Source organism: Convolutriloba macropyga, chromosome 4 (assembly GCF_964194025.1).
Source record: "Convolutriloba macropyga chromosome 4, txConMacr16.3, whole genome shotgun sequence".
Taxonomy (NCBI): Eukaryota; Metazoa; Xenacoelomorpha; order Acoela; family Convolutidae; genus Convolutriloba; species Convolutriloba macropyga.
The window spans coordinates 45,845,725-45,857,952 of NC_134471.1; positions in this window are offsets into that span (position 1 = coordinate 45,845,725).

The window sequence follows — 12,228 nt, forward strand, 5'->3', positions numbered from 1 at the left end:
AGCAAGGAGAGAACATCAACAACCGCAAAAATATCTATTCCAGTACCACGTCCAGTGGGTGAAGATCCTTTCGGGTAGGCCTAATGTTGATGTTGGAGGCGCTCCTGATGTCTGGCGACTTACCTGACTTACCTGATTTGTTTGTGTTAGTTGTTTAATGTTTAAAATTTTTCTCTATATTAGATTATCATGTTAGGTATTGTAAGTGTTCTGTTAAACGTAGTATCCCTTCCGGTTGGAAAGAAAAAAATAAAATAGTTTGTTTTAAATGTTATATGAAATTCGGTGGAGAAATCGAGAGTAGTTAGGTAGTTTGTCAACGAAAAGCTTGTTGACAACAACGAGAACTTTTAGTGACATGTGACTGTTTTGGCCATGTTAAATTTTGTTGCTGAAGATGAAAATAAATTAGTACTTTTGATGTCTCCCAAAATCAGGAGTTATTCTGATGCAATTAATTCTCATGAATTGTTTTGTCATACTTCTACAGGTTTTGGATTTGTTATTTGTTACGATTAATATTCGCTGATATTGTTCGCGTTTCTCATGTCTGTAAATTTAGTAAAGGTTACAGATCTCCCTTATAGTTTGTAATGGGTATGTTCAAAAATGTCCAATTGCCTTATTTCCATTAAAGGGTGTTTCATCATTGGATAAAATTAGTAAGTTATCCGTCTACGCGCTTTATTTTTTAAAGGTTCGCCTGATACGACACATTGATATTCAAACTTCCAAATAATTCCTTTGGGAATCATACCTTATTAGTTGTTAATAGGTGTACAGTTGTTAGTTGTTACTATATAAGTATGTATGTAAATGTAACTACTAGTTTTATACATGCGATAGTTTCATATTATTATTTACATGTGTAAAAATGATGTTCTGATTGTTATTGTCATGTTCTAAAAACATGTTGTATAATAGTCAGTCTATAAAGTAAAAAACTGATTTATGAATTTGTTAATATTTTGTTATTTGAAATTTTCGAATTTGGAATATACCTATGTTTCGGTTTGGTAGAAATTGTCAATATTTTGTTATTTAGTTTTATCAGATTTGGTTATAAAATAGATTTCATACATGTTGTTATTTTGAATACTAAGTATTGAGCTAGTGTTACATAATAATGTTATTGCTGAGATTGGTATAATTGTCATGTCATGACTCAATCTATTGAAGAACTATGTACACGTTATGCTGTAAATTCATTTTGCATGTCTGTTACATAATGCATATAGTCTATAGTGTGTTATTATACACTATGTTGTGCATATTACACTTGTTACGCTTGTCTATACTTATTCCTATTGTCCATACTAAAAAGTACAAGTTATTTTTTGGTCTTTTCTTTATTTACAAAAATGCATATATCTAACTATGGAAAATCTTTGCATATGTACATGTATAGTTCTATCAGCTAATAATAGGGTAGATAAATACTTAAAAAAGTGAAAAATTGAGTTCTATCAAAAGTTTATTCTACATCAAATGCTATACCAGTTGCTATATCTATCAATAATGATAAGGGATATAAACTGGTGTACAATTGTAGAGGATGGTACAAATGTAGAGGATTGTACAAAGTTAATGGATGGTTATCTAGACAAATAGATTGGAAATATACCAAATAGTTTGTTCAAACAGTTGGATTATAAATTGGTACTGCAATAAGGGTAAAACACATGTCCAGAGAGGAATTCATAGTTGGATACTAATTGTTCAAATTCATTCAATCTACAGTAATTGGATTTCGACATTGTTACTTTTTCTCAGTTTGTGTCGTTACAATTTGTCCGTTGGTTTTGGATGATTTGTTCTGTCCCTATAATGCTTGTATTTCTTAATAAATTGATCATCTTTTGACAGTAAATGTGCGAGGAGATTAGTTATTTCGTCAATTGGTACATCCGTTATCGACGCTTTAACTGTATTCCTTATCTCTTTTTCAATTTCCGTTACTTTTCGTTCGTTATTGAATTGTATTCTATTACTAAAGGCTCTATTCGTTACGCTGCCTTCTAAGTGGTAAGTGTGATATTCTTCACACGGTTCAAGCGCTTCGATTGGTGCAATTAGTGGTCGTTCCGGTGCTTCCTTGCGTTGAAAAATGTAATAATTTTTAATAGGGTCAAAATTACGTAAAGACCCAATAGTATAGTCTCCATTTTAGCTTATATCCGTAGTTTAAGAAATACGCTGAGGCTAATTGATCGTTAATATGTATATAACTCTTAGTAGTGTTAATGTTCTTATCGCGTAGGAACGTATAGTATATCAAGTTGTGTATCAACTTTGTTTCGTTTACCCGATAATTGTTGTTTTGTACATCCTTCGGTGTTGGATGTAAGAAGTTAAAGCTGAGTTGGAAATTTGATGTTCGAACAAATCGTAAGCCGAAAGGTCTTGAGATGCCTTGGCGACAAGATAGTCAAAGGTACAAATTACTGGTACCTTGAACTCGTAGTCATAATCATACATGAAAGTTTCTGTAAGGCTATAGAAATGTTTTAAGATGGGGTATGTTGACTGATGTAGTTTATCTCTCCCCATATACTTAGTACTACGTTTTACAGTGTTAGTATTCTCTGATGGTAGAGGCGGGAAGTATTCCGATACGCGGTCTTTTAAGTTATGTAACGGTGTTATAACAAAGTTATAGTCTCGTGAATCGAACGGCATTTCGGACCAGTTGCCGTACGATAATAATGGATTATAATTACTGTTGTGTGGATTGTTAAGAGTTCTCGGGTCTTTTTCTTGGAACCAGATTCTTTCCATAACAGTTGTTGTGGGGGTTTGTTCATTGGTAGACTGGTGGAAAAACGATTTCCTATTGTTACTTCTAGGTGTAACTGCGTAAGGAAACCGGAGATTGTTCGGTCTAATGTGATGTGGATTACTAGCAATCCAACTTTGTTGAAAACTGTTCTGTAGTCTGTTAGTTGTGGTTGTGTAATCATCAGGTGGGGGTGGTCGTACTGGTGGTGGATAGTTTGGTAAGGGAGGAGAAACATATGTTTCATTCGGAGTTTTGTTACTCGGCCTACTGTTCTCGTAACTATGTGGATAAGTGCTTGTACCTTTTTCATTTCGTCTGGTATCCGACTGTCGCTTCTTACCAATGTGTTCTGATATGTGGTTCGCTATCTCTTGTGGTGTACGCTGGTTTGTCTGTGTCTGTTGTTCAGATGTCGCGTTTTCCATTTCTATTCTCATGGTTGTTACTCGATCCTGTGGGTGATCAAAATTGTCATTCGTTTGTGTACTACAATCGGATGCGTTGTCGCGGATTGCCCCTGGGCTTGATCGTCCAGAGCCAGGGCTGAGATCGTCCTCTTACACATCATAGCTTAGTGGAGAGTCTGTTTTGTAGGGGGATTCAATTTCATAATTCATTCTGGAAGCCATTTGCCATTGTTAGTGTGTTTAGTACATATTCTCGATTATTACATATGTTACAATTATTTTGTTTATTATTTTTATTTTTGTTGTTAGTTGATTGTTCTTTGGTGTCGTTATGACTATTTTCCATCAGAATTTTCCTGTTACTATCATTACAAATAAAGTATTGTTATATTAGTATGAATGAATATCGACGGAACAGTATTGAACGGTGAGTGTGTTGTGACATATCGTTACGAAACATGTATTTTTTTGTTATTGCTATATGAACTATGTGAAAACTACATGTTTTTGTGAAATATGAAAATGAAGTATAAAGAGGGTGAGATAAATATGGTTAAAAGTATTTACAAATTAAAGAGAAGTGTTAGAAAAAGAGGGGTAGTAAGACGTGTTCTGAGCTTACCTTTATTAGGATACTTCTGGAACTGTCTTATGGTTGTCTCAAGAATAAGGTGTACTCTTAAGGCTTACCTGACTAACTAAAGTTCTATATCTCTAGTCTGTTACTCTTCTATCTGAGCTTCAGTAGACATTGCACGGGCCCCAATGCTAAAGTCTAACGTATATCTCAATACAAAACAAGAGCGGAGTAGAGAGAGAGAAATATAAATTATTATTATATCAGGTGGTGAACTGGTACAGACTAAATAACTTTCTCTTCTGAGAAGAGGGGTAAATGGGTAAACATCTAAAGGATAAAAAAGAAAAGATATTATTCCCTTTTTTATCCAATCAGGGAAGAGTATTTTCAGTCTTTATTTATTTAAATAATAAAGTCGTTCAAATAGTCCTTTCTGGAAGTCATATTTGACTCCATCTTTCCGGGGTTTCGAGTTTTTTGAAAGTCTCTTGTACATTCTAATAAGTCATTTTCTCTTTTTTCTCTCTGATGGATTTTCTTTCTTTTTTGGAGTGTGTTGCTTGAGATCGGTTCGTCTGCAAGTCGACTCTTAGACACGGGTTGCCTAAAGAGTAAAGAGTGAACATCAACAACCACAAAAGTATCTATTCCATTACCACGTCGAGTGGGTGAAGATCCTTTCGGGTAGGTCCGGTGTTGATGCTTGGAGGCGATCCCGATGTCCAGTGACTTGACTTACCTGACTTACCTGAATTGGTTTGTTGTTAGGTGTTAGAGGTTTAGAAAAGTTTTCCTGTGTTGGCTTTCAATGTTCTGTTATACGTAGTATCCCCTCCGGTTGGAAAGAAAATAAAGACTTATATGATCTGTGTTAAGTATATTTTGTTATATGTGTTTATGGAATTCGACGGATCAATTGAGGGTAGTACTGGCTAGGTCAACACAAGGTGTTTGACATAGTCTAGAAATGTTTAAGTGACATGTGATTGTTTGGCCATGTTGGATGAATACAGATTTTGTTACTGAATATGAACATGTATTAATAATCTGTTTCCTGCGCGAAATCCGAAGTTATTCTGATGCAATCAGTTCTTACGAATTGTATTGTTATACTTCTACAATTTGTGTTATGTCATGTATTTTGTAAAGGGTTTATAGATCTCGCTTATGGGTTTGTAATGGATATATCCAAAAATGTCCAAATGCTTTATTCAATCAACTTCTATTTCTTTAACTTCAGAAATTAAGTTAAAGTCTCTGTCTGCGCGCTGATACAAGATTCCAAATAATCCAAAGACTCTTTCAGTATTTGGAGTACTACAATGTTAGTTGTTACTAGGTAAAGGTGAAGCTGTTAGTTGTTACTATAGCTTAAAGAATTAATGTAATGTAACCATACATGTGGTTTGTTCTTTGAGAAATGAAAGTATGTTTCTCATTTATTTGGTACTCTGTTTATACATATGTTTTTACATGTGAAAATTTCGAAATTCAAGTATTTTATGTTTTGATCTATGTTACAAGTTGATATATTGATGCAGTTTGTTTGGAAAAGTATTTAATACTTTGCTATGTTATTATGATTTCAAACTGATATTGTAGTTTTGTATGTTGTGTAAACAAATCGGTTCTATAAGAATCTAGGATGAGTTTTGTTGAAATGTCATGTCGATGACTCAAGGTCTAAAAGTTTTTATTACATGTTATACATAGAGTTAATATGTCTATTATATGACTCATTGTGTACATTTACACTTTGTTTACATTGCAAATTTGTTATTCCTGTCAGTTCTGTGCCTTATTTCAAGTTGTTATTTATTTACAAAATTGAATATAACTAACTATGGAAAGATCTTTGCATATATACATATACATTTTTAGAAATTAGGTTAGGGTTTATAAGAAAAGTAAAAAATTATTTTTGTATTTTTAAAGTTTATTGAACAGAAAAGATATATAACAATTTGGTACAATTATTGTTGTAATTAATGGTTGTGCAAATATAAAGTACAACTATAAATTACTCGTTGTGAGCATATTTATCTAGGTAAAAACTCAAATATAAGGGTTTACAAAGTATTTGAGTATCAATTATTGGACTGATATAAATACATTTATCAGGAAAGGGTGAATTTTGGGTTTCAGAAAACATAAATAATCATATATGCACTGATTAATTTCATAGTTATTTATTGTTACTTGTCGAAATTATCAAGAATTGTTACTATTGAGAGTTGTTACTTGTTACTGTGACAACATTGTTATAACTTCTCCGTCTGTTTCGGATAGTTCGTCCGTTCTTTATAATGTCGGTATTCCTTTACGAAGTTGTCGTCTTTCGAAAGAAAATATGCAAGTAAGTTCTTTAGGTCTTTTAATGGAATATCTGTAATGGATGCTTTCACTGTGTTGCATAGTTCGTGTTCAATTTCAGTTTTAGTCCGTTCGTTATTAAAGTTTATTCTATTTGTGAAAGCGCGGTTCGTTACGCTTCCTTCGAGGTGATACACGTGGTATTCCTCGCAAGGTTCCAAAGCTTCGAGCGGTACCATGAGAGGCCGCTCCGGTGAATCTTTCGGTTGGAATATATAGTAGTTCTTAATTGGGTCAAAGTTCCTAAGTGTGCCCAATGTATATTCCCATTTTAAACGATATCCGTAATTAAGGAAATAAGGGGACGTAAGTTGGTCGTTTATGTGTATGTAACTTTTTGATGTGTTATGGCTTTTGTCACGTAGAAATGTATAATATATAAGGTTGTGGATTAATTTAGTTTCATGCACTTTGTAGTTATTGTTCTGTACATCTTTCGGAGTAGGATGCAGAAAATTGAAACTCAGTTGAAATATCTGATGATCGTAAATACTGTACGCAGATAAGTCTTGGGATGCTTTAGCTATAAGTTGGTCGGAATGACATGTTATTGGAATTTTAAACTCGTAGTCATAATCATATAAAAATCTCTCGGTGAGACTGTAAAACTGTTTAAGTATTGGGTACATAGACTGGTGGAGTTTGTCTCTCCCCATGTTTTTCGTACTTCGTTTGACTGTATTAGTGTTTTCTGGTGGCAGAGGTGGGAAATACTCTGACACACGATCTTTAAGGTTATGAAGAGGTGCCATGAAAAAGTTATATTCGCGTGAATCGAATGGCATATTTGCCCAATTTCTGTGTGATAACAATGGGTTGTAATTACTATTGTGTGGGCTATTTAAAGTTCTCGGATCTTTGTCCTGAAACCAAATTGTTTCAATGACTGTTGTTGTTGGTGTCTGTTCATTTGTTGATTGGTGAAAAAATGATTTACTATTAGCTGATCTCGGTGTTACCGCGTAGGGAAATCTTAAATTGTTCGGTCTACGATTAGTTGTAAACAATTGTTGTTGATTATAACTTTGTGTTCTTGGTTGTTCTGTAATATAATCAGAGGGTGGCGGCGGTCGCACTGGTGGGGGGTAGTTTGGAAGTAAGGGTGATGTATATGATTCCGTCGTCGAACGGTTCTGAGTGTTAACTAATCTGCTATGTTCATAGCTATGAATATTGGTACTTGTTCCTTGCTCATTAGTGTTTTTGTTAGTGTTAAAGGATTGCAAGTTCCGTCTGTTATCAAATCTATTCTTGATTTTGCGTGCAATTTCTTGTGGAGTTTGAGTAATCTGTGGAGTATTGTCCAAATGTACTCTCATTGTAGTGACTGTTTCAGAAATATTCTCCATTTGATCGTCTGTTTGCGTTCCACAGTCCGACCCGTTGTCTCTTACTGTGCCAAGACTCGATCTTCCTGATCCGGGACTCAGTTCTCCGTCTTCAACTTCGTAGCTGAATGGGGAATCGGATTTGTATGGCGATTCGTATTCCATGCCTGTTGCCATTGTGCTAAAACTCATAGATTATTACTAATGGAAAAATACATGGTTTCAAATGTTATGTTTACTGTTATAGAAACTGTTTGTAGTTTGGTATGTTAAAAACTCACTCGTTAGTGGTTACATTGTTATATGTTAAAAATACATTGTCATTTTTACTGTAGGGTTCTTGTGTTTTTTTATAAATATACAATTTTACGAATATGCAATTTTGATGAGTTAATAGTAATGGGGGGGTATACTGTTAGGTGTTCTCTAATGTACATATTGTTTTAAATTTCGTATGTATCAGACAAATGAGTCTCAAAGTATGTGACTTCATTTGTGTGTGGCTGATCATTTTGGAGTACGTCTAGGCTGTGACTGCGATTATGCATTTTGTTAGCCGTTAATTTTAGTTGTTCAAAATCAATTGGTGGAGGGTTTTGCATATCTAGTAGTTTCTATGCAGGTATTAAGTGTCTGTGTTCGTTAGTTGTTGAAGGATTTGGGATTTCATATGGTTTAGGTTGATGAATTGGTATAGGTGTTTCATATGGATGGTTGTGGAATAAACTATTATGTTGTTCAACTTTTGGTGCACTAGGGATAGGTGCTGGTAAATTGTTTCCGATGCATTGGTATGCCGGGGGTGGTGTGATTAGTTGTGGTAATATTGATGGTAGTTTATTCTCTTTTATTGTTTCTAATGGTTCTAATTTAAATGGTTCTGGTTTATATTTCCTTTCTGGTAATGGTGGTTTCTGTATCTTTTTTGTTGGTTCTAAAGTCCGTAATTGTAATCCGCTTTCCGTTCTACGGATTGTTGTGTTGTAATGTTTATAATTCGTATCAACGTAAATTTCTGTTGGTGTTTCATTGTTGTTATGATTTGACGTTGTTACTTCTGCTGAATGTCTACGAAAGTTAGGTCTATTTTTTCTGGTTTTGTTGTTTAAGTTTCCATAATGGGAATTGTTATCGTCACTGTCGTCATGTATATTTTCTTCTTGTATTTGTGCTACTAATTGTGTAAGTGTTTGTGAAAATATTCCAATTATTCCGGTTAGTAGTATTTTCGTTATACTTGCTTGTTTTCCGATTGCTTTGTGAATAGCAAAAGCGTTATAGAATTTAATAATAAGATTTGTTATGAATAATATCATGCTAATCATAGCATAAATAATAGCCATTTTCTCTAATATGTACCATGGCCAACCAAAGATGGTTAGAATTTGGTCTTTTAGCCATGCGCCGTCAAAAATTTCTTTCCAGTTTACGCTGGGTTCATCAATCTGAAAGTTATATCCGTTGATATTCAAATCTCGTAGCCATTTTAGTGATTGTTCGTAATTTTATATGTTTGTAATAAACCTAATTGTTCGAGCTCTAGGAGTTTTAGTGCATTAGCTGACTGTGCGTCTTGTAATGGTTTTTCACGGTCTCTCATGTATTCATGTAATAGATCTCTTTTTCGTTCTTGTACTAATTGTTCTTTACTGTAGATTCCACTTTCTATTAGACTTGCTTTAGTAAACATATTGTCTAATACTATTTCTTCAGGTGATATAGTGCTTAGCATTGTTTCAAGTTTAACTGGATACGGTGTTAATCTGTATCGAGATGCTCCTTCCGTATCTATAGATATGAGTTGATCAAAATTACTGTGTGAACATGGTACCTTTTTTGCCCAACGGTATGTTTGGCGTGTTAGTTGGTGTACATACTGTACTCTGTTTTTGTATAGGATTGGTATTTTATCATAGCATTCACGTGTTTGTGGTACATAAAGTGGTGATGATTTCTTTGCACATTTGTACATTTTCATAACGTTTACTCCTTCTTGTTTTACAAATATCGATCTGTCTCCTGTAAGGATGTATCCTAGGAGTGGTGTGTTCTTCTGTACTTGCGTTAGTGTTAATTGTCGTAGATTTCTAGTTTGTTCGCAAATTTGTGAATAAAATTCTATTGCTTGTAAACTGATTCTGGAGTATATGTTACTCATATATAAGTCCATTTTCATATTTAAATGTGTGTTTTCGTTAATAAAACCGTAATAAAATTGGTTGTTATCTTCATCTTCATAGCGTGTGAGTGTTGAGGTGATTTGTTTTGGTGTTATTTTTATGAATTTTTCATCATCAAATTTATCTTTCTTTCTTGTTACTTTCTGTCCTGTATGCATATCAAAGCCATATTCATATATTATGTAAATATCATCATATTCTGTTTTATGTAAAGGTTGTATTGATCCGCATTCGGGTTCAACTATTTGATATATTTCAAATCGTGTTGCTATTGAGGCTGTTTTGTTTAGTGTTATTTTCTCTTGTATATCTGGTTTTTGTACTGTTGTCCATTCTGCGTTTGTTTCTATCCAATATCGGTCTTGGTATTTTACCATGAATGCATCAAATCTAATCAGTTCGAATAATTGGCAATGTGTTTGGGGTTCCCAAACTATTGTTGCTTTTGTAAACGGTGTCGGTTGACATTCTCCTTTGCGGAGATCGCATGGTAGCTTTGTTCCCATGTATGAGATTTCTTCCGTATCAAGATTCAGTATTAGTGATATTTCTCTGATTTCTAATGTCCAATCTAATATGTCTATTCTGTTTTGTTTTCTTACTCCGGTTAAACAGTTTGATTGTGCGTTTTTTATTGCTGAGGGTATCCATGTTAATTATACACTATTCTGCCGTATGGTGGTACCATAGGGGTATCTAAATGGAATTGTATTCTGCCTTGGAGGTCTTCAATTCTCTTTTGTAATGGTGGGTTAGCTATGTAATTGAATGATATGTTGTATCTTGTGGGTTTATATTCTGTGTTTTTCAGTAAGTGAAGTCTGGCGAGTTCGTTACGAACTTTGTCCGGGTCTAATATTTTTGTTCTTTGTGCGTCTGATACATAATAGCTAGGTCGGTTTGCTCTAATGTAGTTGGTGTGTTGTGAACACCATTCTACTTGTTCTTTAATCGTTCCTGCAACTGCGTATGCTTTAATTTCTACTGCTTGTGCTTTTGATAACAGTTGAACTTCTGTTTTTGTCATATCTAAATCTAGTGGTTTAAATTTGCATGTACTAATTTTGTTTAGTTCGTAGTACTTTACGTTCGTAATTTCTTCTGCGTCGCAATCGTAATGTTCAATAAAAATATCTTGAGGTCCGATTGCTGAGCCGTTTATGTTTTGTCCTGTTAATTCTATGTAGTCTTCCTTTGTTTGACGTTTTTGTCTTTTATTGTTTAATTGAAATTTTTCTAGAATACTGTTTGTGAGATGTTCTCTATAGAAATTCCAGTTTCTTGACCATTTATCAATAGCTATGTTCCACATTTCTTCATAGTCTGAACTGTTTTTAAAATTCTCTAATGCTGTGTTGTTATAAATGTCTTTGATTGAGTTTGAGTCTGCTGTCAGTTCTGTTTGATTGTCAGATACGTGATTCATGAGTTTGTTGAAGTTTTCGCGTTCTATTGTATTTGATGTATGTATTTTTATTTTGTTTTTATTTTTTATGTTTTTGATATGTTTCTCCATTCTTTTGTTGATGCGGTCTTTAATATGTTCTTTTAGTTTGTTTTGTATCTTATATTGTGATTGTATTTGTGTGTCTATTTTCATATTAGTAAATATTATTATTATTATTAATATTAGTATTATGGAATTTTGAAACGGCATGTATACGATAATCCTGTATGAGGATTGTAGAATGTTGCAAAACCTAAAGTTTGTTTAGTGTATCTATCAAACTTTTAAACAAAGTCAATACAAATAAACGGTGCTGGTGTCGTTGTTGTTACTATAGAGGATGTTGTTGCATGAAATGGATTATTGAATATTGTATCGTATTTGATTGTTGTATTAAATTTTAGTTCTAGAGATGATGTTGCTAGAACTTCAAGTGCTGAGTTTCGTTGGCGATGTGTTAGATTTAAGGTATTTGTAAGTCTGTTTCTTGACCAATTTGTGAGGGTATCTCCAGGATTAGTTGGTCCGTACAATGGTTGAGGTGGATTCCAGGTCTTATGATCTAATGGAAAAAGATATGTGTGATCATTAGTTCTACTTAAAGTAGGGGGGTTTGGATTTAGTACTGGTGTTGCTCGAGTTCTACCGGGGTGACTTGATGCTAGTCTTAATTCCGGTATAAATGATGATGGTGAGAGTATTGTATTTCGTGGTGGTTGTAAAGAGTTTGTTACTTCTACTCGTGGTACGCTGATAGAGGTGTTCGAGGATGAAGATTGTTGTGATCTATTTGGTGTAGTGTTTGTACTTATCGTATTTTGGGGTGAAGTTGCTGACCAAATTGAACTATGTGGTGAGTGTATTGGTTGTACACAAAAATTGTCTTGTACGAAATTGAAGTCTTGTCTTTGTTGAAATGTGGGTGGTAGAAATGGATTTAATCTTAATTCAGATGATGTAGGTGTTGGGATAGTATTAACACTTGAATGATCGCTAGGTGAACTGATGTTAAAATTATGGAGTGTTGGTGTTCGGGTTGGTGTTCCGGTTGGTGTTCCGGTTCGACTTGGTGGTTCTGATTGTCCGGCTTCTATAGGTCTTATTATATTTGATTCTATATCAGTAGAGTCGTAT